The sequence below is a fragment of the Lissotriton helveticus genome, chromosome 2_2 (genome assembly GCF_964261635.1).
Source record: "Lissotriton helveticus chromosome 2_2, aLisHel1.1, whole genome shotgun sequence".
Lineage (NCBI taxonomy): Eukaryota > Metazoa > Chordata > Amphibia > Caudata > Salamandridae > Lissotriton > Lissotriton helveticus.
In genome coordinates, this window is record NC_136060.1 from 411997826 (window position 1) to 412021379 (window position 23554).

Sequence of the window (23554 nt, forward strand, 5' to 3'; positions counted from 1 at the left end):
GGTACTGGTAGTGGTAGTAGTGGTAGTACTGGAGGTGGTGGTACTGGTAGTGGTAGTACTGGTGGTGGTAGTACTGGTGGTGGTAGTACTGGTAGTGGTGGTACTGGTGGTACTGGTAGTACTGGTGGTGGTGGTAGTACTGGTGGTGGTGGTACTGGTAGCAGTAGCATTGGTGGTGGTGGTACTGCTGGCCGTAGTAATGGTAGTGGTAGTACTGGTGGTGGTGGTACTGGTGGTGGTAGTACTGGTGGTGGTAGTGGTACTGGTAGTGGTAGTACTGGTAGTGGTAGTACTGGTGGTCGTGGTACTGGTAGTACTGGTGGTACTGGTAGTACTGGTGGTGGTGGTAGTACTGGTGGTGGTGGTAGTGGTAGTACTGGTGGCTGTAGTAGTGGTAGTACTGGTGGCTGTAGTAGTGTTAATACTGGTGGTGGTAGTACTGGTAGTACTGATGGTGGTAGTACTGGTAGTACTGGTGGTGGTACTGGTAGTGGTAGTACTGGTGGTGGTAGTACTGGTGGCGGTAGTACTGGTGGTGGTGGTACTGGTAGTACTGGTGGGGGTGGTACTGGTAGTGGTAGTAGTGGTAGTACTGGTGGTGGCAGTACTGGTGGTGGTAGTACTGGTAGTGGTGGTACTGGTGGTGGTGGTACTGGTAGCGGGAGTACTGGTGGTGGTGGTACTGGTAGCAGTAGCATTGGTGGTGGTGGTACTGCTGGCCGTAGTACTGGTAGTGGTAGTACTGGTGGTGGTGGTACTGGTGGTGGTAGTACTGGTGGTGGTAGTGGTACTGGTAGTGGTAGTACTGGTAGTGGTAGTACTGGTGGTCGTGGTACTGGTAGTACTGGTGGTGGTGGTAGTGGTAGTACTGGTGGCTGTAGTACTGGTAGTACTGGTGGTGGTGGTGGTGGTACTGGTAGTGGTAGTACTGGTGGTGGTGGTGGTACTGGTAGTGGTAGTACTGGTGGTGGTGGTGGTACTGGTAGTACTGGTGGTGGTAGTACTGGTGGTGGTGGTACTGGTGGTGGTGGTAGTAGTACTGGTTGTACTGGTAGTGGTAGTACTGGTAGTGGTGGTGCTGGTGGTGGTGGTACTGGTAGTACTGGTGTTGGTGGTAGTGGTAGTACTGGTGGCTGTAGTAGTGGTAGTACTGGTGGCTGAAGTAGTGGTAGTACTGCTGGTGGTAGTACTGGTAGTACTGATGGTAGTAGTACTGGTAGTACTGGTGGTGGTGGTACTGGTAGTGGTAGTACTGGTGGTGGTGGTACTGGTAGTGGTAGTACTGGTGGTGGTGGTACTGGTAGTACTGGTGGTGGTGGTACTGGTAGTGGTAGTAGTGGTAGTACTGGAGGTGGTGGTACTGGTAGTGGTAGTACTGGTGGTGGTAGTGGTGGTGGTAGTACTGGTAGTGGTGGTACTGGTAGTGGTAGTACTGGTGGTGGTGGTACTGGTAGTGGTAGTACTGTAGGTGGTACCGGTAGTGGTAGTGCTAGTGGTGGTGGTACTGCTGGCCATAGTACTGGTAGTGGTAGTACTGGTGGTGGTGCTACTGGTGGTGGTAGTACTGGTGGTGGTAGTGGTACTGGTAGTGGTAGTACTGGTAGTGGTAGTACTAGTGGTCATGATAATGGTAGTACTGGTGGTGGTGGTAGTGGTAGTACTGGTGGTGGTGGTACTGGTAGTAGTGGGAGTACTGGAGGTGCTGGTACTGGTAGTACTGTTAGTGGTAGTACTGTTAGTGGTAGTACTGGTAGTACTGGTGGTGGTGGTAGTACTGGTGGTGGTGGTAGTGGTAGTACTGGTGGCTGTAGTAGTGGTAGTACTGGTGGCTGTAGTAGTGGTAGTACTGGTGGTGGTGGTACTGGTAGTGGTAGTACTGGTGGTGGTGGTGGTACTGGTAGTACTGGTGGTGGTAGTACTGGTGGTGGTGGTACTGGTGGTGGTGGTAGTGGTACTGGTAGTACTGGTAGTGGTAGGACTGGTAGTACTGGTGGTGGTGGTACTGGTAGTACTGGTGGTGGTGGTAGTACTGGTGGTGGTGGTATTGGTAGTACTGGTGGCTGTAGTAGTGGTAGTACTGGTGGCTGTAGTAGTGGTAGTACTGGTGGTGGTAGCACTGGTAGTACTGATGGTGGTAGTACTGGTAGTACTGGTGGTGGTTCTGGTAGTGGTAGTACTGGTGGTGGTGGTACTGGTAGTGGTAGTACTGGTGGTGGGGGTGCTGGTAGTACTGGTGGTGGTGGTACTGGTAGTGGTAGTAGTGGTAGTACTGGAGGTGGTGGTACTGGTAGTGGTAGTACTGGTGGTGTTAGTACTGATGGTTGTAGTACTGGTAGTGGTGGTACTGGTGGGGGTGGTACTGGTAGCGGTAGTACTGGTGGTGGTGGTACTGGTAGCAGTAGCATTGGTGGTGGTGGTGGTACTGCTGGCCGTAGTACGTGCGCCCACCAAACGCACTGCTCTTCCTGCCTATCTTTATTTGGAGGAGATAGCTGGCTCTTATCTGCACATACCGCGCCGTTGTGAACAACAAGCTGTTTGAACTGCGAAGCAGACGAACGCGCAGTAGTGGTAGTACTGGTGGCTGTAGTAGTGGTAGTACTGCTGGTGGTAGTACTGGTAGTACTGATGGTGGTAGTACTGGTAGTACTGGTGGTGGTGGTACTGGTAGTGGTAGTACTGGTGGTGGTGGTACTGGTAGTGGTAGTACTGGTGGTGGTGGTACTGGTAGTACTGGTGGTACTGGTGGTGGTAGTACTGGTGGTGGTGGTGGTGGTACGGGTGGTGGTGGTACTGGTAGTGGTAGTAGTGGTAGTACTGATGGTGGTAGTACTGGTAGTACTGGTGGTGGTGGTACTGGTAGTGGTAGTACTGGTGGTGGTGGTACTGGTAGTGGTAGTACTGGTGGTGGTGGTACTGGTAGTACTGGTGGTACTGGTGGTGGTAGTACTGGTGGTGGTGGTGGTGGTACGGGTGGTGGTGGTACTGGTAGTGGTAGTACTGGTGGTGGTAGTACTGGTGGTGGTAGTACTGGTAGTGGTGGTACTGGTAGTGGTAGTACTGGTGGTGGTGGTACTGGTAGTGGTAGTACTGGTGGTGGTACCGGTAGTGGTAGTGCTAGTGGTGGTGGTACTGCTGGCCGTAGTACTGGTAGTGGTAGTACTGGTGGTGGTGGTACTGGTGGTGGTAGTACTGGTGGTGGTAGTGGTACTGGTAGTGGTAGTACTGGTAGTGGTAGTACTGGTGGTCATGGTAATGGTAGTACTGGTGGTGGTGGTAGTGGTAGTACTGGTGGTGGTGGTGGTACTGGTAGTACTGGTGGTGGTAGTACTGGTGGTGGTAGTACTGGTGGTGGTGGTACTGGTGGTGGTGGTAGTGGTACTGGTAGTACTGTTAGTGGTAGTACTGTTAGTGGTAGTACTGGTAGTACTGGTGGTGGTGGTAGTGGTAGTACTGGTGGCTGTAGTAGTGGTAGTACTGGTGGTGGTAGTACTGGTAGTGGTAGTACTGGTGGTGGTGGTGGTACTGGTAGTACTGGTGGTGGTAATACTGGTGGTGGTGGTACTGGTGGCGGTGGTAGTGGTACTGGTAGTACTGGTAGTGGTAGTACTGGTAGTACTGGTAGTGGTGGTACTGGTAGTACTGGTGGTGGTGGTAGTACTGGTGGTGGTGGTAGTGGTAGTACTGGTGGCTGTAGTAGTGGTAGTACTGGTGGCTGTAGTAGTGGTAGTACTGGTGGTGGTAGTACTGGTAGTACTGATGGTGGTAGTACTGGTAGTACTGGTGGTGGTTCTGGTAGTGGTAGTACTGGTGGTGGTGGTACTGGTAGTGGTAGTACTGGTGGTGGTGGTACTGGTAGTACTGTCGGTGGTGGTACTGGTAGTGGTAGTAGTGGTAGTACTGGAGGTGGTGGTACTGGTAGTGGTAGTACTGGTGGTGTTAGTACTGGTGGTTGTAGTACTGGTAGTGGTGGTACTGGTGGGGGTGGTACTGGTAGCGGTAGTACTGGTGGTGGTGGTACTGGTAGCAGTAGCATTGGTGGTGGTGGTGGTACTGCTGGCCGTAGTACGCGCGCCCACCAAACGCACATACCGCGCCGTTGTGAACAACAAGCTGTTTGAACTGCGATGCAGACGAACGCGCGCCAACCAAAGACACTGCAGAATGGTGAACGCGCCCACAGCATCTGGATTACATTACAGCGCCTCCATGACAGCTCCTAATTGATATTTATGGACGGCCATGCGCATAACCGCACAGAAAATGCCAACAATGGCGACCGGAAATAACATGTAGCCTATCGCGTCAAGGCTACTAAAAAGACAGCACATCGAAGACGAATCACTATGCAGATGCCAAACAAAATGACTGAAAAAGCTCGCGCACTGAGGAATTTATCCGGCACAAAACAGAATACCCTTTACAATACGGCTCGCAGCTCCGCCCCACTTCTGACGAAGTGGTGACGTCGCCGAGCCCGTGAAAAGAACAGAGGGTGAAGAAACTTGGTAAGTAGGTTTTCATTTTATTTATTATCCTTTTTGTCCACTGACAGGCACTGTGAGAAACGCACATTGCCTTGAGCCTCAACTCCAGAGCTCTCAATCACAGCCTGTTATAAACAGAAATCTGTTAACGACCCACAAATGAGAGCTTTGGCATTTGAGCCAAGAGGCATTGTGATTTATTACAATGCCTGTCACTGGCTGTCTGCCTCTCCACTGTAGAGAGTCACCGACCGCCACTGTATTTAGTGTTAGAATTAGTTTGTATAACTGTATTCAAATAATTACTATAGATTCTTTATTACCAGAATCATCAAACACAGGTAGGTTCTCCAGGGAAGAGTTGAAATCCAACACGTATGGCAATCAAAACTCTTGCTTATTAACCCGTTGCGTACCTCGCAAGTGCTGCCGTCAGCCTACGGCCGACGCGGCCCCACCCACCTTTTAGAACGCCCGCACTGCACCGAAATAACGACCGCAGTTAAGGCGTTAAATATACTAACAAAAACATTACAAGACAGGCCGTAGTACATCGGTAGTTGTACATAGGTAGCGCTTTCAACCGCAGAAGAAGGAAAAAAGGTACACACTAGATAATGCTTAACTCCCATTATATTCACCCAACATTTTGCATAGATGTTTTCCTCAAAACCACCTACTGGTCTTTCCCTATATATCAGTGTGTTATGTTCAATTTCATTATATGCTGTAATCAGGTCAACCTGTTTGGAAATGTATCGAACCGGACAAATAAGGTACAACAGTAAGCCCATTAGGACTATTAGTATTACTATTAGTGAAAACATGCTAACAATTTTACAGCATATGCTGTATGCCATTTCTTATGAGATTAAAAGCAAAAATTAAAAGAATTCAAAACTCAACCTTCAAGAAAACTTTTTTCCACAAAAATGATAATCTTATTTTCTTCTCTTTTTGAAAAAAGCAAATAATCAGAAGTAAAAAATGATCTCACTATAAGTACACACTGGCGACCTCAGATATGTGTGGATATATATATATATATATATAACAAGACATAATTACTTCTGGTGATGCTCCCATGTACCCATGTTTCACACGATATGTTTCGCCCACTTTATATTTGAAGTTGATGAGGAGACACAGTGGGGCTTGCAAAAATCATTTATTCAAATGGGCATGACACCTTTCGGTATTACACCTTTATCAAATGCCTTGCGTTTTGAAAGTGCCACTGGAGCTATCAGTCCCTTGGAAAGTCTTGTATATCCCCCCAGTGCCTGAAGTAGTATGGGGAGCACCTGGGTTACGTCACACGGAGTCACTGCGTGCACTACGTGGTTTGAAGACTGCAATATCCAAGATGCAGTCTGTTCTTTACATCAGTGTGTGACTCCGTTGTACCGGTATTTTCTTTTCGTTCCTAAGTAGGAAACCGGTTCAGTGCGTGACCTGGCGAAAACTGTAGCGCAGTGCTGGGCAATGACGATCTTTGTGTCCCACACTTCCAGCCCTACAACTCCATCTGTAGCAGGACCGGAGCTGCCATTAAAGTATTCACATCCCTCCATGTAAGTATGGACTGCACACTGTCAGCAAGTCCCCTGCTCTTTCTGGAATGCAGGGCGGTGCGGGAAGACGCCATAGATCCCTGGACTCTTGTGAAAGGGCCTTCCTCGCGTGTCCGTGGCTACACACAATATATCCAAAGCACACCCCCCTCCGTTGAAGTTGATGAGGAGACACAGCGGAGCTTGCAAAAATCATTTATTCAAATCGGCATGACGCGTTTCGGTATTACACCTTTATCAAATGCCTTGCGTTTTGAAAGTCCCACTGGAGCTATCAGTCCCTTGGTAAGTCTTTTATATCCCCCCAGTGCCTGAAGTAGTATGGGGAGCACCTGGGTTACGTCACACGGAGTCACTGCGTGCACTACGTGGTTTGAAGACTGCAATATCCAAGATGCTGTCTGTTCTTTACATCAGTGTGTGACTCCACTGTACCGATATTATCTTTTAGTTCCTAAGTAGGAAACCGGTTCAGTGCGTGACCTGGAGAAAATTGTAGCGCAGTGCTGAGCAATGATGATCTTTGTGTCCCACACTTCCTGCCCTACAATTCCATCAGTAGCAGGACCGGAGATGCCATTAAAGTAATCACATCCCTCCATGTAAGTATGGACTGCACATTGTCAGCAAGTCCCCTGCTCTTTCTGGAATGCAGGGCGGTCCGGGAAGACGCCATACATCCCTGGACTCTTGTGGGAGGGCCTTCCTCGCGTGTCCTTGGCTACACGCAATATATCCAAAGCACACCCCCTTCCGTTGAAGTTGATGAGGAGACACAGCGGGGCTTGCAAAAATCATTTATTCAAGTTGGCATGACGCGTTTCGGTATCACACCTTTATCAAATGCCTTGCGTTTTGAAAGTGCCACTGGGGCTATCAGTCCCTTGGTAAGTCTTTTATATCCCCACAGTGCTTGAAGTAAAAAAACCTTAGAAATCCACTAAAAAAAACATAGGTTTCAGCCACGTTATAGTTAGGAATTAGCATTTAAAAAACTTTATTAAATTCATTGAAAGTAAGGTTTTTTAAATGCTAATTCCTAACTATAACGTGGCTGAAACCTATGGTTTTTTCAGTGAATTTGAAAGGTTTTGTAAATGATAACTTTTAAATGTATTAATTGTTATTTTTTTATACTGATTTACTCATTTGTTTTAAACTATTTATTTTTAGATATTTTATTTTTTAAATTACATGACATATTTTTAATATAAATTGAAAAAAAATGTTTTAAAAAATATTGAAATTGTAATATTTAGTTTTTTAATTTTATATTTTTTTAATTTATATATATTTTATATAGCAGGCAATGATATCCTATGGAAGGAAATTCAAGTTACTGGTTAGTACGGTTAAAATTTCTTTTCAGGAACAGTAGTGACCTGAAAGATGCAGCACTGAGGTCTCTCCTGATAATAGGTGCGTAAATCGGAATTTGTAGTTTGACTGATTTTATCGGATTGTTTTTAAAGTTCCAAAACTCCACACTTAGAAAAATTTCCAAGTAAAACCAGTCAATGTTAGCCTATGGAAGGAAATTCAAGTTACTGTAAGTATGGTTAGAATTACTTTTCAGGATCAGTAGTGGGCTGAAAGATGCAACACTGACGTCTCTCCTGATAACAGGTGAGTAAATCGGAATTCATAGTTCGGCTGCTTTTAGAGGAATATTTTGCTCAATAGTGAAGGAAGGGGGCGGGGCCTGAGGTGACATGTGTACAAACACGCCCTGTGGCACGTTTTCGGTTGGGGAATTGATTCTTCTTTAATCCTGAGGTCCCCTGTGAGCCAACTAGCCCACCAGGTACCTACAGTATGCGCCAGGGAGCTGCGTTAGTGAGAGGTGTTTAGAGGGAACGCCCCCTTTTTACAACACTCTGCAACACAGCTCTGTGGCGCTTACTGGAGGTACCTGTTGGACTAGTTGCCCCCTAGGGGACCTCTGGATTGAAGAGGAATTAATTCCCCAACTTAAAACGCGCCACAGGGCATGTTTGCACACATATCAGCTCAAGCCCCGCCCCCTACCTTCACCACTGTGCAAACACGCACCGTAGCGCGTTCTAAGTTGGGGAATTAAGTCCCCTTGCATACTGGGGGTCCATGGGGGCCACCTAGCCCACCAGGAACCTCCAGCATGCGCCAGGGGGCTGAGTTGCAGAGAGGTGTAAAAAGGGGTGTGGCATCATTACACCTCTCTGCAGCGCAGCCCCCTGGCGCGTTTGCAGAGGGGGAACTAATTCCCTTTGCATACTGGGGGTCCCTGGGGGCCAACTAGCCCACCAGGAACCTCCAGTATGCGCCAGGGGGCTGTGTTGCAGAGAGGTGTAATGAGGCCATGCCCCTTTTTACACCTCTCTGCAATGACGCCCCCTGGTGCGTTGACAGAGGGGGGAACTAATTCCTCTTGCATACTGGGGGTTAATGGGGGCCAACTAGCCCACCAGGAACCTCCAGTATGCGCCAGGGAGCTGCGTTGCACAGAGGTGTAATGAGGCCACGCCCCTTTTTACACCTCTCTGCAATGCAGCCCCCTGGCGCATACTGGAGGTTCCTGGTGGGCTAGTTGGGCCCCAGGGACCCCCAGTATGTAGGGGACTTAGTACCCCCTCTGCAAATGCGCAAGGGGGTGCGTTTGCAGAGAGGTGCAGGGAGGGGGCGTGCCTCCTCCCGATCCCGTTTTTTTTTCTTCACTTTTAAGAAGGGGGCTGTATAGCCCCCCTCCTTTTTATTTATTTGTTGGCCCTGGGTACCCCATCCCCCAGGGCCTGCCCCCAATTTATTATATATATTTTTTTTAATCGGGTAGGGGGCCGCGTGGCCCCCCTCCCACGGCCATGCTTTGCCCGGGGGACCCCATCCCCCGGGGCATGGGCCTTTTTTAATTTAATTTTTTTTTAATTAGGAAGGGGGCTGCTTTGCCCCCCTCCTGTGGCCACTATTGGCCCCGGGGACCCCATCCCCGGGGCCGGCCATTTTTAAAAAACAGGTGGAATTATAATATAAGCCCACTCAGGAGACTTATATTTCTGATTTGGTTTCAAAACTCTCTTTGTTTTTCTAGCGATAACCTCTATTCTTTTTCCCTCCTCCGCTTTACTTTCAGGATCCTCTTGACTAGTTATCTCATTTACCTGCTCTTTTGATCTTTTTATTAACCTGACTCTCAGTCCTCCGTTTTCACTTGGCCAGGTTTCACCTTTTCTCAGAATTTTCCTTTTTGGTTCAGTTACATTAGATTCTGTTTTCCAAGATCTTTTTCTCACACTTTCTCTTTGACAATCTTCATCACTTTCTCCAGAATCACTGTCAGAAATTTTAATTCTTGACTCAGGATCTTTTCTAATAGGCAGCTTCACTCCGTTAGGAACTGTACTTTTTATTCCATTACTGGTACTTGGCAATTCGTCTTCATTCACTTCATCAATTACCTTCAACTTCCCAGTTCCGGATTTCTTGTTCCTGCATACAGAGCTTCTGTTCTGCTTTTCGATACTCTCCTGGTCTTGCTTCTGAACTTGATCAGATTTTTCTCTCTTTTCAGCTTCTCTTTCTTTATCTTGATTAGATTCTTTTACCCCTTCTACTTCTTTATTAGATTCTTCTGCTGATTCTTTTTCTAACAGATCTTCATCATTTTCAGAATCTATTTCAATAATTTCTAAATCTTTTCCAATCAGATTTTCATTCACTGAAGGTTTCTCCAGATGTCGACGTCTCTGTCGATCTTCAGAATCTGGATTTTCTTCAGCTTCTTTTTCAGAATCTGAATCAACTGTTGTATCACTCTCTTCATCAGAGTTTTCAGGTGTAGGTATCGGAATAGTATGGCTTGGATGAATCCACCTTCTTATTCCCCTACACTTTACTGCATTTGTCGTTACAAGTATTACCTGCCTTGGTTTCTGCCACCTCGGGACTAGACAGTTTCTTCTTCGGTGAACTTTTGTTCTGACCCAATCTCCAGGTCTCAGATCATGTGTTTGCACTTTGTCTTTTGACTGTACTTCAGTTCCCACCTGATTAGACACAGAAGTCACAACGTCAGATAGCTTTTTACAATATTCCAAAATTGCACTGTCATTAATGCTCAACAGTTTTCCCACTGGTATGAACGCTTGTCTCATGACTCTACCCATGATAATATCATGAGGACTTAGACCTGTCTTTTTATCTGGTGTACTTCTCAAAGTCATCAAAACAAGTGGAAGAGCATCTGTCCACTTTATGCCTGTTTCTAGTACATTTTTCCAATTCTATTTTTAATTGTTCCATTAATATGTTCTACAACTCCAGATGCCTCTGGTCTGTGTGCACAGTGCAACTTCTGCTCAATGTGTAAGGCTTCACAGATCAATTTTAACAGTCTGTTATCAAAATGTCCTCCTCTATCACTCTCTATAGTCACAGGGAATCCGTATCTTGGAATAATCTCACGTAGAAGCAACTTCGCTACAGTAATTGAATCACTATGTCGTGTGGGGAATGCTTCTACCCATCGTGAAAACAGACAAACAATCACTAAAACATATTGCAAACTGTTGTGTTTGGGCATTTCAATAAAATCCATCTGTAATCTGGTGAAAGAACCACCCTCTCGACCTATTATTCCAGTTCCCACAACTGATTTCCTGTTCGGGTTCATTTGTTGACAGATCAAACACCTTTGACAAAGAGACTCTGCAATTGTTCTAAACTTGGTATTAAACCAAGTTTCCTTAAAAAGTCTAATCATTGAATCTCTCCCAATATGACCAGGGCCATGATACATCCTGGCCATGTCAGCAATCATGCAATTTGGTAAAACTATTCTGCCATCTTTGTAAGTCCAAACTCCATCCTCATCTCGCTGTCTACATTCTGCCTTCAACCATGTGTTTTTCTCATCATCATCAGCTTCATTTTGTAAATCTCTGATATCTTGCCATGTCTCAACAATTGATGTTAGCATCAGTGAACTCGAAACAAATTCTTTATTTTTCTCCCGATTAAGTGCATAATTATTCTTTGCACAATATTTGCTACTTCATCTGCGTAAGCATTCCCTTTGGTGATAAAATCCTCACCCTTTCTATGAGCTGTACACTTTACCACCGCAATTTCTTAGATGAATTTTGCATTTTTAATTGGTGAACCTGCTGATGTCATATAGCCTCTCAAAGACCAGAGCTGTCCATAATCATGCACAACTCCGTATCCATACTGACTATCAGTAATTATGGTAACTCTCAGATCTTTTGCCAATTCACAAGCACGAATTAAAGCAATTAATTCAGCCACCTGTGCTGAACGAATTCCTTCAAGACATGATGCTTCTTCAACATCTGACACTGTGCAGACTGAATATGCTGCCTTTAAAATACCTTTCTCTGATCTTAGACAGGAGCCATCTACAAAGTAAACATAATCTGATTCAGGCAATGGTACATCTTTAATATCCTCTCTTGGCTTAGTACAGTATTCCATAACATCTGAGCATTCATGTTCCACATTATTTTCATCACTAATTTCAGTATCAGGCAATAGTGTGGAAGGATTTAAATTCACACACCTTGCAATTGACACATTGTCTGATCCCAAAATTATCTTTTCATATTTAGTTAGTCTATTGCTTGTCAGATGTTGCGTTTTGCTTCTTGTTAGGAGAATTTCAACTGAATGAGGAACATAGACTTTTACAGGAAATCCCATTATGATTCCCTCACTCTGTTCAAGGCTAACACTAGTTGCTGCAACTGCTTTTAAGCAACCTGGTAAGGCTTTTGCAACTGGATCAAGAACTGCTGAGAAATAAGCAATAGGCTTTCTCATGTTTCCATGTCTCTGAATTAACACAGACAAAGCACATCCTTCCCTTTCACTGCAATACAGCTCAAAGTCTTTCTCATAATCTGGCATGCCCAGAGCTGGAGCTTCACATAGACTTCTTTTTAATTTATCAAAAGCTTCCAACTCAATTTCATTAAGAACAATTGGATCTTTTATGTCTGATTTTGTTAATCTCTGTAGTGGTTTCGCAATTACTGAAAATCCACTAATCCATTGACGACAATAACCAACCATTCCCAGAAACATTCTGACCTGTCTTTGTGTTTTTGGAGGTTGCATTCCCTGAATAATTTTTATTCTTTCAATAGTTACCTGTCTCATTCCCTTTGCAATTCGATGACCAAGGTATTTTACTTCTTGTTTACAAAACTGCAATTTTGCAGGGGACACTTTATGTCCTTCATCTGCCAGATGATTCAAGAGGATAATTGTATCTGTTATACAGTTATCTCTTGTTTTAGCTGCTATCAACAGATCGTCAATGTATTGCACTAATGTTGATCTGCCAGGTAGGTTTAAGTCCTCCAGAGATTTCTTCAACAATTCATTAAAAATAGAAGGACTTTCTGTATACCCTTGAGGAATTCTACACCATGCGAGGGTCCTATTCTGGAATCTGAAAGCAAAGATTTCCTGACTCTCTGGATGTAATGGAACAGTAAAGAAGGCATTGCAAAGATCAATAACAGTATACCATTCTGCATCATGTGGAATTTGGTAAAGAATGACTGCTGGATTTGGAACAACTGGACAACAAGGAACAACAATTTGATTAATTTTTCTCAAATCCTGAACTATTCTGTACGTTCCATTTGACTTTTTGATCCCCATATTCGGTGAATTACAAGGACTGCTTTCAATTTCTTTTAAAACACCTTGTTTAATGATTTTTTCATTTACAGGAATGACACCCTCAATTGTTTCAGCTTTCATTTTATATTGAGGAATGTTTGGAAATTCTATTCTTTGCTTCACTATAATTTTGACTGGATCGACATGTTTCATTAGACCCATTTCATTTCCAGTCAAATCCCAAATTTCATTTTTAACTGTATCTTTTAATTCCTCTGGTAAATTTTCTTTTTCAAACGCAGAAAATAATTTTGTTTCATCTGCTTCGACCAACATCATTGTTAATCGGTACAATTCATCTTCTTCCATGGTTTGTAATTCAATTCCATCAGGTGAACAATATATTCTGCAATTCATTTTGCACAATATATCTCTCCCCAACAAGTTTACTGGACTGCTGTTGCAAACTACAAATCTGTGTTCATCTTTAAAATTGCCAATTTCAACCTTTACAGGATCAGTCAGATCTGTTTTAATTTGCTGATTACTTACTCCGACTACTTGGATGGTATCCCCAGAGAGAGGCAGGTTTTCAATTTCCACTGATCTAACAGTAGAACCGGTAGCACCAGTGTCCACAAGAAAAGTGATTTCTACATCATTTACTTTTCCATTTACAAATGGACCAGACTGGTCAACCTCAAGAGTGGCTCCAATTACACACTCTTCCCCCTCTCTCGGGCACCGTCAGAAACAATCATCAGAATTACTTCCTTTATTTTCTGTTAACAAAAATTGTCCTGTTGTATTTTGTACATTTGATATTTGAGTTCTTATTACCTGCTCACATCCTCCATATCCCACACCTGGATTATAATTTTGACCTCCCCCACAATTAGGAAATGGAGGTTGTGGAATCTGATTCTGTTGTTGCGCTAACTGATGCTGTAGCTGTCGCTGAAGACTCAGGTCATTCAACTGTCACTGTAGCTGTAGCTGTAGCTGTTGCTGCAGATCAACATCGTTCTGCATCTGTGGGTTTAACGATGTGTTTTTAAAATTTCTGGGTGGGTTTTTACACTCGCTTTTCCAATGCCCGATTTCACCGCAATTAAAACAAGGTAATTTCTGTTTTAATTCTTCAATTTTAGCATTATACTTTGATTTATTAAAATTAATTTTAAATTTTCCTTGACCCTGACTCTGATTCTGATTCTGAGCAAAATTTACATTTTTGTTCTCAAGATTTGCAATCTGTTGCTCAGCCACCTTCACTTGTGCCCACATTGCTTTTTCTTTTAACTTTTTCTGTTTCACTTCTAACTCATCACTGCAGTATTTTGCTTTTCTCAAAATATCATCAACTGAATTTGATTGCCATCCGACAATATTATTCCTGATCAATTCTCCAATTTCTGGTCTAAGACCATAAACAAATCTGTAGATAAAATAACTCATATCTTTTTCGTCTAATTTTTCATAACCACTGTATTGGTTGAAAACCAGTAATAATCTTTCATAAAATGAATGAACTGATTCTTTTGGTTCTTGATTTGTCCTGTCTATTTTTACCCAATCAACTTCCTTTGGGGCAATTTTATTTTTCAACCAATAAATCACTTTTTCATATAAATCCATGACTACTGGGGCTGGAGCACCTGTTTCTTTAATTCGCTCTGGTTCTTCTTTTGGCCAACTTAAAGAAATTTTACATTCTGTCAAAAGATCTGATGGGACCACAATGTCAAAAAATCCATCTAGATCAATCCACAGAACTTTTGAAACCTTGATAAATCTGTCTACCTGTTGATACCATTCCACAGGTTTCTCTCTCAACCGAGGAAAGTCATTAGTAAAAAGCAAAATATCTTGTCTTGACCATGGGACATGAACATATCCTCCACCTGCAATTTCTCTCATAGGAAATTGTTTAGACAATTTATCTAATTTATCCAATCTTTCATCTTCCTTCTTTTTAGTCCACTTCACTCTCCATTTACTTAAGTCACCCAACTTTTTGATGTAAACAATTAATTCCTTTATATGCGATATTCTTCCCATTGTGTTAAAATTTCCAATGTCCCTTTCTGTAAAGTCTAATCTGTAATGTTTTCCAAAATGTTTTAGTTTACTCAAATCGATTTCCAGTTCAGCTGCCAGTTCTTCTAATTGTTATAAAAACACGGGTTGACCCAATAAGTCGCTGGGACCTGGGTGATCAGTGATACAAACAAAATGGTCCCAGATACTACAATAAATAAACCATGACTGAGAAATTTTTAGAAAGTATAAACAACATTGTTTTTATTCACAACGTATGACATAAAGAATCAATCATAGATTTTATCCATATAAAAACACATTTGATGCCCCTATGGAAAGGACAGGGAAGGGTAGTGTTGGATAGTGCGGGTAATGGACTGAATATGGAACTGGTCACTTAAGACCTCAATAGAACAGAAATGATAAATGTTTAACACATTTGAAAAATCACAATTCCTAAATTCATTCAGAAAATGTCATGCCTAATCAAAACACAAATAATACATCAGAGAAAAGGCTGAGAATGCAGAGAAGTGTTGACGTTTCGACCCAAAACAGTGCAGGTGTAGAGTAAGACCTTGCTAGAGGGTCTTCATCAGGACAAGGGCAGGGACGCGGGCAGTAAATCTTATTGTGCGGAAATGTAATCGGGGATGAGAAGTTATCAGACACGTGATTCAGGATCCTGGAGATCTCGGTGGAGCAACAAGAGAGGTCATATGGGCTTGGTCTCACCAGTAACAACAAACTGTCTTGTTCTGACACAGTACAGATGGCTGTGCTCTAATATGGGGGTCTTGATAGATAGATAGTTACAGTCAGTTGTACCCGTTTTCTTAAAGTAATTTATCACCTATCTCACGGATACCTCATGTATCAAATCACGGAGGTCACGGCCGTTGTTTGAATCTTAAACAGATAGACGCGTGTTCTAACGGGGGTTCTGTTGCTCCAACTCGGTCAGCATTAATTGATCATATTTATTCTTTGTTTTCCATTGAATGCTCTTACAGATGAACAGGAGTTCATCATCACGATAAAATTTTAAACTATCAGGACCAATTGTGCCAATTATTAATTCTTCCAAATCTGCTTTCAATTTTGCAACATCAAATTTTGAATTTAAATCTCTTTTCTCAGGAGTCTCAACATCTGATTCTGCACCCACTGGTGATTGGTTAAAAGAACCTTGATTAAAAGTCAAATCAGGCATTTTTGTTTTCTCATGATAAATTTAGATAAATCTGAATAAAATTTCTCAGCTACTTTTTTGAATTTCTGCATTTAATTGAATTGTCAATCCTGGCTGTTTAATTTCCTTTTGATCAAAAACAGGCTGAACAGGACCAATCGTTACTGGAACTGTCACTGCTTCCATGCCTTTAGTTAATTGCTGAATTAATTTCTCTTTTGATCGTAAATATTCTGAAGTATTTACAATTTCCTCATCTCTGACAACTCTTGTTAAATTTCTAGGGGCTTCTCTTTCTATTGGAGTTTCTGAAAAATTTCTACTTTCATTATAAACACTAGAATTAGTTCTTATTTCTAATTTTTCTGGAGTTTCAAAAGATTCAGAATTATTTGGGTACAATTTGGGTGATTCATTTAATAGAGGTGCACTTGGTGTAGTTTCAGTAGAAACCATCGGAGAAGACCAAGAACAAGGCTGTCTAAGTGGAGTTTGCTTTTTATTGGAAGTGAAAATTTCTTCTAAGACTGCATCTTCTGATTCACTTTCTACAGCAATATTATTTTTCTTTTCAGTTCTCTTTTCACTTGGAGACCCTAGAACCATTTCTCTAATTAAATAGAGACCATCACACATATCTCCCTGTCTCCACATACGCGTTCTATCTTCATGCGTTTCTCTTCTATAACTCGGTATTTTTGGAGGTCTTTTTATCCCACTTGCTTCTTTTTGGAGTTGGAACATCTCATCTTCCCATTCAACTAAAGCTTCAAATTGTGTTGGTCTAGGCTTAGGTATAAGATCTGACATCTTTTCTCTTAAATTTCTTAAAATTTTTATGTTAAATGAACCATCGTCTGGCCAAGCCAATACGCCGTCATCTTTTGTATAATGTTTCCATACATCAAACCACAAAACAGTATGATAACCATATTCACCTTCCATATACGCTGCAGGGGTTTTGTATTTATGAAGTAATTTACCACCTCGCGTTTCAATTTTCTTGTCAGGTGAAAATAAATTTTTCAATTTCTGAAGCATTGTAAGCTTTTTCTCAACATTTTTATAATAATAACTCATTTTTAAATCAAATCCACTTAATTGGAAGTGATCGTAAAAGTTTCCTGGTTGTTCCGTAACACCAACCAATCCGTGCGCGAAACACACCAACAAGCCAATCAGGTTCGAGCTACGTCACTACTTTGCTCGACCAATAAGAATTGAGCTTTCTATAAAAGCCAATCAGAATCTAGCTCCACTAAGTCACGTGAGCCAATCAGAGTACAGCCTGTGACGTATGATATCCAATCACAGTGTATACCGTGTGACGTACACAGCCGCTGCGGTTTTTCGCGTCTCCCTCTCAGCGCTCACCCCTCCTTTACAAAAACTTTTCACAGCGCCATTTTAAGAACACTCTTTCAATGAAAATGAATTAACAACGACAAAAAGGATGACTTTGTCTGTTTCTCTAAATAAAGTGATAGAATTTTACAAACTTACAGGAATTCTTTTAAGTGCAATAGACGACGCTATTCTCACAGAATATACATTCGCCGATAAAGTAAACTTTTACTTTACCCTTCAAACAGGTAAATAACGAACGCGTTTCCCTCTGAATGCACTTTAAAGTAGCAATTCAAAGTTTGACTCAAACGAAATTACAGAATGATTAACACACTTTCAAACGGAAAATATCCCTAACCATACACACATGAAATCTTGGCAGGACTCTTACCAGCCACAGATAACATGTATCGTTAGAAAAATAAACGACGTTATTTCACCCTTCACTCAAGCTTGAATATATTCTATTACTTTCTCACAGTGAGTTTTAGAACGGGTTCATTGTCCCTATACTCAAAGTTTCAATTTCATAGACTATCCTCACTATACATACACTCTATCTAACACACCTATATCCCTAACACGTGTTGCACGACCACAACACTTGTGATATACGACGATATCACAATACTGAAACAGATCAAATGTACTGTGTGATTATACTCTCGTCACACTACTCTGTACCGGTACAACTAGGATTTTTCACACTGCCGGAAAAAACCTTTCAACTACATGTAACAAGAGAACGAACTCAACGTATGTTAGACAACGATCCTATGTAACTACCATGTAACATGTTGGTTACCATAGCAACCATCAAGTCTGCTACCAGGAAATTGTTCCAGCGGCCTATAGGAAATATGTCTTAAACTACACTACCTATCTTCACATTAATCACTATTAATCATAAGTCATTCATAAGGCCCATAAATTAACATGATATATTTTGACCAACTGAATCATGTGACCTAATTAATCTATTCACAATTTATATACATTTATATACAACCGCGGTAAATGTATTCATCATATTTTACAAAACCCTACAAATTAATTAAGCCACTGTGGTGATAAGATCTTGCTAATGGCAACCTAAACTCATGAAATAACAAGTCCAGCTTGTTTTCCAAAGTAAGAATTTTATTTGCTATTTATTTTAAAATTTGCATTAGAAATCTTTATTAAAGCATTTTTATTAGAACCATTGCAAATAGTTATGACAGTTTTATGAAAATTAAAAAATATTATTCAAATAGATCAAGTCCTAAGTCCCTAACTACGTTTACTATATTAAAAAATAAAGAGTAAAGTCTTTTGAGAGTTCTTACGTGCTCCAAGGAAAGTTCATCAGCACAATACCCTCCATCAAAGGTCAGCAAGAAGCAACCTTCCTCTTCCACGGGGAAGAGTTTTTATACCTTTCTACGCTAAGATAATCTAAGTAAAAGTATAACTTTCTGCTGAAATCGGAGTCCCATTGGCTGTCAAGTGACACCATTGTGTCATTCCATTTTTTCAAAACATCAGTTCCGTCACTTTCTTAGAGTCCATTGTCTCTAGTTTTCGAACAACGAGGCATCCTCCAGTTTGCAACATTTAACCAAAAGAAATTCATTTGCTTCCTCGGATATGAAATTGTCACACTCTCCTCTGCCGGTTCCTGGCCTTGGCTTTGCTTGACTGAAGAACAGTTAGCTCATCACAATATTTTTGTTTCAGGCAGCAGGAATATTTCCATCATGGACTCTCTTTTGCTCCGAGCAGAATTTAGCAAACACGAATGCACTAGGCCCAAAACCACTTTCCAATAACTATTATATAAACAAACACAAGAAAATAATTAATGTGAGAAATACAGTTTGTTCTGTTGCCACCCACCATAGCTAATGATGAACCCATTAGTCTAAATAACCTAGCTGAAAGCACACAAATAAAGCAGCATTTATATCTACCATTCTTCATTTAATCCAACAGGATTCTTTATGCACCTGTAAAGAGTAAAGTGACACCACATAGACAAGAAAGCAAAATAAGCTCATGCCATTATTTAAAACAGCTGCTATTAGTTATGACATAACAATAGACAAGATTAATTTATTATTTTCCACATAAATGAAAATGCAACATAACGCACGTTTATGAGCACATATGTTAATAACCCTCGTGTCTTTTGTGAATGTAATTTTTAAAACTAGGTTGAATTAATACACACAGAGCACAAATTGTTAGCATAATTAATTAAATTATGGAAGTGTGACTTCACGAGTTGAAATGAATTTTTTTTTAAAATCTCGCTCCATCAGCAGTGCCCTGAGAACAAATTCCTTGGGTGCGTCCCGTGCCACGGAGTGCTGCGGCTTTATTTAGGCACCTGTCTGGTGTGAGTGCTCAGGGCCCCATCTCCTTGCAGGAGAGGGTGTTGTTGGGGCTTAAAGTCCTTTGCCCCTGAGAAGAAAGTCCTTAGGCACATCCCGTGCCGCAGAGTGCCCCTGCTGTATTTAGGCACCTGCCTGACACGTGTGCTGCAGGCCCGCCTCCTTGCAGGTTAGGGTGTTGTTGAAGCTTGAAGTCCTTTTCCCATGAGAACCAAGTCCTTATGTGCGTCCCACATCGTGGAGTGCCCCGGCTGTATTCAGCGTCTGTCGGGCGTGTGTGCTGCAGAATCACCTCCTTGCAGGTGAGCATGTATTAGGGAGTTGCCCCTGAGAAGCTCCATTGATCTGACTCCTATAGGTTCATGACACACCATATACAATTCGACCATTTTCTCATGCTCCATTCTCAACCTTGGATGTAAATTTGAAAACAGAAATTCCTCTTTAGCCTTCATAAGTGCTCTAATTTTCCATCATCCTTCCAGTCTCTCAGAATCTTCACTCTCCTCTCTTTATATTCTTTAACACATTCATGCTCTGCTTATGATCTGCTTAAAACACATACATACTCCCTTTTAGTGCATTTAGTCAGCAGCGGTCCCAGTCTCCAAGGTGCTGTCATGCTGACAGCATTCCAGAAAAAAGAACAGAGGGTGAAGAAACTTGGTAAGTAGATTTTCTTTTTATTTATTATCCTTTTTGTCCACTGACAGGCACTGTGAGAAACGCACATTGCCTTGAGCCTCAACTCCAGAGCTCTCAATCACAGCCTGTTATAAACAGAAATCTGTTAACGACCCACAAATGAGAGCTTTGGCATTTGAGCCAAGAGGTATTGTGATTTACTACAATGCCTGTCACTGGCTGTCTGCCTCTTCACTGTAGAGAGTCACCGACCGCCACTGTATTTAGTGTTAGAATTAGTTTGTATAACTGTATTCAAATAATTACTATATTTTCTTTATTACCAGAATCATCAAACACAGGTAGGTTCTCCAGAGAAGAGTTGAAATCCGACACGTATGGCAATCAAAACTCTGCCTTATTAACCCGTTGCGTACCTCGCAAGTGCTGCCGTCAGCCTACGGCCGACGCGGCCCCGCCCACCTTTTAGAACGCCCGCACTGCACCGAAATAACGACCGCAGTTAAGGCAATAAATATACTAACAAAAACATTACAAGACAGGCCGTAGTACATCGGTAGTTGTACATAGGTAGCGCTTTCAACCGCAGAAGAAGGAAAAAAGGTACACACTAGATAATGCTTAACTCCCATTATATTCACCCAACATTTTGCATAGATGTTGTCCTCAAAACCACTAACTGGTCTTTCCCTATATATCAGTGTGTTATGTTCAATTTCATTATATGCTGTAATCAGGTCAACCTGTTTGGAAATGTATCGAACCGGACAAATAAGGTACAACAGTAAGCCCATTAGGACTATTAGTATTACTATTAGTGAAAACATGCTAACAATTTTACAGCATATGCTGTATGCCATTTCTTATGAGATCAAAAGAAAAAATTAAAAGAATTCAAAACTCAACCTTCAAGAAAACTTTTTTCCCCAAAAATGATAATCTTATTTTCTTCTCTTTTTGAAAAAAGCAAATAATCAGAAGTAAAAAATGATCTCACACTGGCGACCTCAGATATGTGTGGATAAATATATATATATAACAAGACATAATTACTTCTGGTGATGCTCCCATGTACCCATGTTTCACACGATATGTTTCGCCCACTTTATATTTGAAGTTGATGAGGAGACACAGTGGGGCTTGCAAAAATCATTTATTCAAATCGGCATGCCGCGTTTTGGTATTACACCTTTATCAAATGCCTTGCGTTTTGAAAGTGCCACTTGAGCTATCAGTCCCTTGGTAAGTCTTTTATATCCCCCCAGTGCCTGAAGTAGTATGGGGAGCACCTGGGTTACGTCACACGGAGTCACTGCGTGCAGTACATGGTTTGAAGACTGCAATATCCAAGATGCAGTTTGTTCTTTACATCAGTGTTTAACTCCGTTGTACCGGTATTTTCTTTTAGTTCCTAAGTAGGAAACCGGTTCAGTGCATGACCTGGCGAAAACTGTAGCGCACTGCTGAGCAATGATGATCTTTGTGTCCCACACTTCCTGCCCTACAATTCCATCTGTAGCAGGACCGGAGATGCCATTAAAGTAATCACATCCCTCCATGTAAGTATGGACTGCACATTGTCAGCAAGTCCCCTGCTCTTTCTGGAATGCAGGGCGGTCCGGGAAGACGCCATAGATCCCTGGACTCTTGTGGGAGGGCCTTCCTCGCGTGTCCGTGGCTACACGCAATAAATCCAAAGCACACCACCTTCCGTTGAAGTTGATGAGGAGACACAGCGGGGCTTGCAAAAATCATTTATTCAAGTTGGCATGACGCGTTTCGGTATTACACCATTATCAAATGCCTTGCGTTTTGAAAGTGTCTACTGGAGCTATCAGTCCCTTGGTAAGTCTTTTATATCCCCCCAGTGCTTGAAGTAAAAAAACCTTAGGAATCCACTAAAAAAACCATAGGTTTCAGCCACGTTATAGTTAGGAATTAGCATTTAAAAAACTTTATGAAATTCATTGAAAGTAAGGTTTTTTAAATGTTAATTCCTAACTATAACGTGGCTGAAACCTATGGTTTTTTCAGTGAATTTCAAAGGTTTTGTAAATGATAACTTTTAAATGTATTAATTGTTATTTTTTTATACTGATTTACTCATTTGTTTTAAACTATTTATTTTTAGATATTTTATTTTTTAAATGACATTACATATTTTTAATATAAATTGAAAAAAAATGTTTTAAAAAAAATTGCAATTGTAATATTTATTTTTAAATATTTTATATTTTTTTAATTTATATATATTTTATATAGTAGGCAATGATATCCTATGGAAGGAAATTCAAGTTACTGGTTAGTTCGGTTAAAATTGCTTTTCAGGAACAGTAGTGACCTGAAAGATGCAGCACTGAGGTCTCTCCTGATAATAGGTGCGTAAATCGGAATTTGTAGTTTGGCTGATTTTATCGGATTTTTTTAAAGTTCCAAAACTCCACACAGAAAAATTTCCAAGTGAAACCAGTCAATGTTAGCCTATGGAAGGAAATTCAAGTTACTGTAAGTATGGTTAGAATTACTTTTCAGGATCAGTAGTGGGCTGACAGATGCAGCACTGATGTCTCTCCTGCTAACAGGTGGGTAAATCGGAATTCATAGTTCGGCTGATTTTAGAGGAATATTTTGCTCAATAGTGAAGGAAGGGGGCGGGGCCTGAGGTGACATGTGTACAAACACGCCCTGTGGCACGTTTTAGGTTGGGGAATTGATTCTTCTTTAATCCTGAGGTCCCCTGTGAGCCAACTAGCCCACCAGGTACCTACAGTATCAATCAATCAGTGACACTTATAAAGCGCGCTACCTACCCGAAGGGTCTCAAGGCGCTGGGGGGGGGGGGTGCCGCTACTGCTCGAACAGCCAGGTCTTCAGCTTCTTCCTGAAGGAGAGGTGGTCTTGGGTCAGGCGCAGGTCGGTCGGGAGGGAGTTCCAGGTCTTGGCGGCCAGGTAGGAGAAGGACCTTCCTCCTGATGTCGCTCTTCGGATGCGGGGGACGGCGGCGAGGGCGTGGTTGGCTGATCGGAGGTGGCGTTTGGGAGCGTAGAAGTTGACTCGGCTGTTGAGGTAGCTCGGGCCTTGGTCGTGTAGGGCTTTGTGTGCGTGGGTGAGGAGGCGGAACGTGATTCTTTTGTTGACGGGGAGCCAGTGAATGTCTCTCAGATGTCCGGAGATGTGGCTGGTTCGTGGGAGGTCGAGGATGAGTCTGGCTGAGGCGTTCTGGATCCGCTGGAGTCTCTTCTGGAGCTTGGCGGTGGTCCCGGGGTAGAG